General features: G+C 37.9%; 1 pseudogene; it reads right to left on the bottom strand.

Annotated features, from left to right (window-relative positions):
• Positions 1 to 1,155: 1,155 nt before the first annotated feature.
• LOC131153981 (probable glycerol-3-phosphate acyltransferase 2) lies at positions 1,156 to 6,185 on the bottom strand (annotated as a pseudogene).
• Between the last annotated feature and the right edge of the window lie 1,052 nt (positions 6,186 to 7,237).

The following is a 7,237-nucleotide window of genomic DNA, read 5'->3' on the forward strand; positions in this document are numbered from 1 at the left end:
AAAAAACAGAAAATGAAGAGAAAACAAGGGAAATTAAACAGGCGATCATGAAAACACTGAAGAGAAAAGGGGAAAATTAAAAGAACAGAAAAAACTCGATTAGAGTTTCTTAATTTCTCAATGACGCAAGCTCTCCAAAAAAGGTATATACTAAAGGCTTTATATATGCTTAAACCCTGAATCTAAATAAGGAAACAAATAAAGAGAAATAGAATTAAATCCTCAAATTTTAACCATAAACCATAAAATTTGTAATTAAATAAAATAAGATAATTAAGTTAAAATAAATCTAAAATTTATTTCTTCCCACATCATTTGCCCTTGGTTAATGAAAACTTGACCTCAAGATTGTTGGTGGATGAAGAACCGGACTCTAGAGCAAGATAATGCTGGCAACCAATATAATTAAATTCCAACATACCAGTCAGCTGATCCTCATGTGAGAACTAAACTAACTAAAGTTCCAGATGAGCAGAAACAAAAATAAAAGCTGCATAAAGATGAGGAGCACAAACGGAAGTAACAAACTTAGATGTAAAAGTACCACAGGGCTTAGAAGCCAAGTGATCATCTATATAGGAGGTTTAGATAAATCATCGCTCTTGGGTGGCACCATACATGTACTCTCCTTTTTGTCTTTTTGGCACAGAATAAGAGAATTTCTATGTGAAGACTCACCCTTTGAATTCTCACTACTCTCTGCAAGTTTCAACATGAGAGTCTTACCTTTACATTTAAAAACATAGCCATCTCTGTAACGGATCACATGAAAATCAGAAAGCCATGGTTGACCAAACAACACAAACATGTATGTAACACCCCGACCCACCACGTGGGCTTGGGGTGCTACTTTGGTGATGTCTATGTACCTAATACCATATTTATCATAACAAATACATCGGAAGTAATGAAACAATCTCCAAACATACATTACCAGAGTTCTAAGTTCCTTTCTTACATAAAAATTTTCAAACATCCATATTACAATTCGACCCAAAAAGGATGACTAGTTTGGTCCATACAACCATTATAAAAGTCAAGAGTTGTACAACATAATTTACATACACCTAAGATCATACACATCTTCCCAAAAAGAAACTATTCTAACTTTCACCCCCTGATCTTGCTAAGCACAATACCTGTTATTCCCTGAAAAGATGATTTGTATACTGAGGTGAGACACTTCTCAATAAGGATGATCAAGTTAATATCAGTGTGTGGGCAGCATGCATTTAACCGAAAATAGCTATTTTACATTGTACGTACTGATACAGTTGAAAATACTTGTCTCATTTTCCTGATATAAACACTTCATTAATTACATAACATCATTTACATAAATCTACAGATATGCATAAAGTACAATCCCTAGGACTAAACGCCATTTATAAACCCCCGTGATCAGGGTTGTGCGGCCCGAAGACTAGAAAAAGTCTAGGGTGATCAACCTAGACAAGGTCAAATATACATCCGCGTCTTACTCCAACTACGTAGGCATCCGCAAATTGCTTGCGTGGTTCTAATTACCCTACCACATCCTGAAAGTCCAGGCTTCCAGGGAAGGTACACCCTCTATCGAGGCTAATCGGCTGAAACCACCCACACCACTCTCGTAGTACAGTGTGGGCGCACACGGCCACATAAAGAACCTTTAGCAATGGTATCGTGCTCATAACATAAGGGTCCTTAGGGTTCCTAAAGCATATCATGCAATTTAAGTAATATAAAATCATATTTCAACTCATTTCATATAAAACCTGTCATAGTATAAAACTCGGCCTTTGCGACCATCATATAAAGCCCGACCCTCGCGGCCATCATACATATAAACCCCCTGCATTTTTACAAACAGTTCCAGTATCTCACAAACATTCATCATTTCGGTTAATAAGTAGTACATACATATCATTCACCTGCCACACAATTTCCCGAATTTTAAAACATAGCCCGTAGGCAACCACGAAAAACATAGCATCATCGGTTTAGAAGATAAACCAAACTTCCTACCATTCATTTATACTTAAAATAGAATAACATATGTCCTAGGTTTGAAAAAGGTTCTTTTGAAAGGTCGGTTTTTGAAACATCAACTGAAAACATAAATACACTTACTCCAAAAACATTTCGTACAGTTCAAATACATTAAAAAGCTAACTTAACTTAATCCCCTTACCTGTTTCTGAAAAAGAAACCCAAATGGTCGGAAAAACCAAAACCCTAGCTTTTCGAATCGGTGAAACGACGAGATCCTATGAGCCAGGAAGGGAGAGAGTGATCCGGGAGTAAAAGAGAGTCAGTAGGAGCCTTATAGTGAAAAATAATTGAAACCCTAGCAGAGCTCCAAAAGAAAAAATTTTGAGATTCCTAAAAAAAAGAGCTCACTTTTATTTATAGACCAGCGCCGGTTTCCCCTGTTCCCACAAAACCGTCGCCGGTTTTGTGGTTGACTCACCCAGTTGACCGAAAAGCGGTGCTGATATTTTTGTCCAGCTTGCAAAACTGTCGCCGGTTTGGTCTTTGACTTACCTAATTCCTTCTTTTTCTTTTATTTTCTTTTATTCCTCTCTTCTATATTTATTTTCTTCTATTATTCAGGTTCGGGTTTCTACAATCTCCCCTCATAAAAATTTCGTCCTCGAAATTTGCTAACTAATACTAGTTACTTCCTAGAGTAATGACCTGTCTCTACCAAAGAGTCAGTAGCCACCCACATAGCAGTCCCATCCCAAGTTTATTAAATTCCCTCACTTATGGCGGAGGAATACCGTGGTTATACATAATATTTCGAGAGTTCACAATACCATACATAATTCTCTCAGAGACCATCCATACATAAAACTCATAAACAACTAACAAACTACTCATACTTACCTTACCTTACCTGCACATAAGACTAACCCTTACCTGTTCAACTGTACCAATCTGTCTAATACTGATCTTCACTGAAAAGTTGTGGGTACTTCTGGCGTATTTCTGTTTCTAGTTCCCAAAAAGCCTCTTCCACCGCACGGTTACGCCACAATACCTTCACTAACGGTATTTTCTTAGTACGCAATTCCTGTATTTTCCAATCCAGAATCTGAACCGGTACCTCCTTGTAAGTCAAAACATCCCCGATCTCTAAGGGTTCATAGTTGATCACATGCATAGGATCTGACACATACTTCCTCAGCACTGATACGTGGAAGACATTATGAACTCTAGACAATGTTGGGGGTAACGCCACTCGATAAGCAACTGGACCAATCCTTTCCAAGATCTCAAACTGTCTAATGTATCGAGGACTCAGCTTGTCTTTTTTTCCAAACCTCATTATTCCCTTCATTGGAGCAATCCTCCAAAATACCATATCCTTAATCTCGAACTCCAGTTCCCGTCTACGAGTATCTGCATAACTCTTCTACCGACTCTGTGCTGCTTTTATCTTTTCCCTGATAAGTTTGACCTTTGCAGAGGTCTGCTGAACTAATTCTGGACCCAATACCTGTCGCTCGCCTACCTCATCCTAGTACAACGGAGATCGGCACCGACAACCATACAAAGCCTCATATAGTGTCATCTCAATATTGGTCTGATAACTATTGTTATATGCGAACTCGACGAACAGCAGGTATCTGATCCAACTACCACCAAAATCCAGTACACACGCCCGCAGCATATCTTCCAGAATCTGAATAGTCCTCTCGGATTGTCTATCCGTCTGCGGGTGAAAGGCGGTACTGAAGGTGAGTTGAGATCCCAAGGCGTCCTGCAAACTCTTCCAGAAACGAGAGGTGAACGGTGGATCTCGATCTGAAACTATAGAAACTGCTTTTGTGGTTGACTCGCCCAGTTGACCCAAAACCGGCACCGGTTTTTTTTTCCTAGCTTGCAAAACTGTTGTCAGTTTGGGCTCTGACTTACCCAATTTCTTCTTTTTCTTTTATTTTCCTTTATTCCTCTCTTTTATATTTATTTTCTTCTATTATTCGGGTTCGAGTTTCTACAATACATGTCATGGATAATAATCACACCAAATGTGACCAACACAAATACTCATTTGGATAATTGGATAGGAACCAAACAACATTGTTGAAGCAAGAGAAACAAACAATTCTCTCGCTAGCTACAAACTGACAATTTGGTTTGCAGGTTTTAGTCCCATTATCTACAACAATATGTGTTGCAAATGGATGCCTCTTGTGTGGTAGAAAGCACATGAGAGCACAATATGATGGTTCTCATGTATGAACACATGTACACAGGTGATGTGATCTAGGAAAACTTGAACTGAGTACACCAAATTAGTCTATAGCTCATTTTATGCTAATCATGACCATCATGATAAACAGCCACTCTCAACCATTCCCTGAAATTAGTTCCCATTAGCACAAGCAAAAACAAACAATATACATTTCACTTCATAAGATATTTTTATCCGACTGCCATTCTATATAATCCCCTCATTACCTGCCAATATCATGTACTTGTCTCTCCTTGTAAGACTAGTGCACTCAAATCCTAGAGCTCCGGCAATCTCAACTTGCACGTGATTAGCTACTTCAAGCCTTGATTTGCCACCAATTTGACATGTGTAAGATTTTGGCAACTTCTCAAGAAACTTAATGGTAACAATAGGGCATGGATTCAGAAAATAAAAGAATGGATCTAAGCATTTAATCCCAGTGGCTGTCGTGCCATAGAACATGCTACCTTTCATGTCAATAGCAACAGGGACAATCTCATCGTTCATCTCTGCAAATAAAGGACAAAAGCTTAGCAGATATGGCTCCCTGCAAATAGTTTCTTCAGGGCAAACCACAAGGTCATGATCACGGCTCAGCACCATCTCCATTATCTTCGCATCTTTTTCTCTGTTTCTTATTAGACGGGCAAGTTTGACTGGTGAAATCACCTCAACCAACCGACTTGGGTTGTAGGTGACTGCAATGATATTTTTCATGAGACCAAGTGAGATACCAATAGGGTCAATAGGACTTCTGTGATTGCAAACATGAAGTACAGCCCTAGCTTTTCCTTCATTATTTGTAGAAGGGGTGCCTGATATTGTGATTCTCATCCCAGTAAAAGCCAAACGAGGAGACAAAATCTTATAGGTAACATTAGGCCACACATGAGCCTGACGATTAAAAGAAACAACCCAAGAGGGAGCCATAAGAACATGACTAGGGTGGCAAGCAAGGTTGGTCTAAAAGCCAATCTTCCATCATGGAAGATCAATGGCCTTGGGTACTTGTTCTTTAGAAGGATCTTCCAGTTCCTCTTCTCACCTTTAGTCACTGCGTAAACCTCCTAGTGCAACATGAAATCATAAATGGTAAGAATCAGAAAAATACAAATGGAAGGATGTAATGAAAAGTGATTGCACTGGCTGAAGCTAATGCATGTGCATGCATGCATGTGTGTGTGTGTGTGTGTGTGTGTGTGTGTGTGTGTGCGTGAGAGAGAGAGAGAGAGAGAGAGAGAGATGCCTTCTAAGATAACAACCTCACATTTTAGAAGGAGTTGTTCATCGAGAGGCTTGTTGAGGCAACATATACCGATAATAGTATCTTCTCATCTCCAGAGTAATCATTCAAAACAGTAACTGTCTTTTTTTCCACCCTTAAACCCACAATATACCCACAAGCCACCTTTAACTCTCTTCCCACAACAATATCAAGCCCTAAATAATCACTCAGAAATCCTTTCGCCATAAATCTTGGCAAGTCAATTACCCCTACCATTCTCCTATATGTCATCTCCATGTCCAAGCATTCAAAACCAACGTCTTCTAAGAAGAATTTGGGCAAAACAACTGTTCCAATTTTAAAGCTATCCTTTATAATGCCAAAAAAGCATATAAAAACCATGATATTCAGCTGCTTCGCTTGATTCATCAAACAAACAAAACGATATGAAAGCAACAAAATAAGAGCTCTTAAGGGGCCTCCACCTTCAAAAGCCACTAACATAAAGTAAGAAAACAGAGAAGATGATTTCAACAGTACACCCTCCACATGAAGAACTAAACTATGCTTTGAAAGCTCCTGCGATTTATGAACAAAAGAAGGATATTCCTGAAATTTTAACTGGGTTGCATGCGCAGTGAAAGAATTATCCTGCAAAGAGGATGTCTTTCCTGGTATTCTAAGCAAGTTTTTAAATGATGAAAGAACCTGTACAAGGAAGAGTTTTCCAGCCATCTATTTTGAGTTTTTTCTTGGCATGAGCGAGCTTTATAATGGCATCATATGTGCTTAAAGGATGGCCCACATAAATCCAAATTACAGAAATGACACCCAGAATCAGAGTTTTTTCATCACTTGAAGCCAAAATGTTGTTAGTTCTAAGGCAACATATTTTCTATTTATCATATTCTAGTCACCCAAATTTGGTCATCAACAAATTTGTCCTCAACTAAAAATAATTTTCTCTTAATTTTTGCAGAAACTTAGCTTAAATTTTTCATAATAAGGATATAGCTATTCATTTTTAAGATTTTGAGTAAGAGACATTGCATGCCAGCTTGCTGTTCTTGAAAATTTAGTTATATAAAGCTTTTCCACTGGCAAAAATCCTGTCACCACTCTATTGAGCCCCATTAGCAGGGGTGATGTAACTAAAAACATTTTGAGTAGAAGATTCTAGCTATTCAATTATGTTATTTACTCATCTATTTGTTTTTGAGAACTGTGGCAAATCTATGAAAGATCACTAGAACTTTAAACACAAGCTACTGTTCTAATATTTCAACAGTTGTCCTACTAAAGCCCACAAAATGGCTAGCGATTTCAAATTTTGAATTCTTGATTTGTAACAGCTTTGCACCTTGGATAGCAAGCAAACATGCTGGAGATCCAAATATTTTATCCAAAATATCCTCCTTTTTAAAATTATTATTTTTAAAAAAAAAAGGCTACCTAATTCATAGCTTCACTCTTAATGGCGGTGTTGATTTAGGTTAGGAAGGGCACGTCCTCTTCGGCACATCAATTGTTTCCATTTTATGAAAATCTTCAAGCATCTGAAAAATCAAGGATATGAGCATCCAGGGACCTCATAAATAAAGGGGGCACTGGCAACAGTATTTATGTATTGTAAGGGGAAATTGAATGTCATCATCCATTTTTTATTTTTACTTTTTTTTTTCTCAAGTTGAAATAATGAAATATGCTCAAGTGTTTCTAACAGAGTTTGATTTTTTTTTTTTTATCAAAGGGAACAACTTGGTTAAAGTTCCTCACATGCATTTCGT

The sequence above is a fragment of the Malania oleifera genome, chromosome 4 (assembly GCF_029873635.1).
Source record: "Malania oleifera isolate guangnan ecotype guangnan chromosome 4, ASM2987363v1, whole genome shotgun sequence".
Classification (NCBI taxonomy): Eukaryota; Viridiplantae; Streptophyta; class Magnoliopsida; order Santalales; family Ximeniaceae; genus Malania; species Malania oleifera.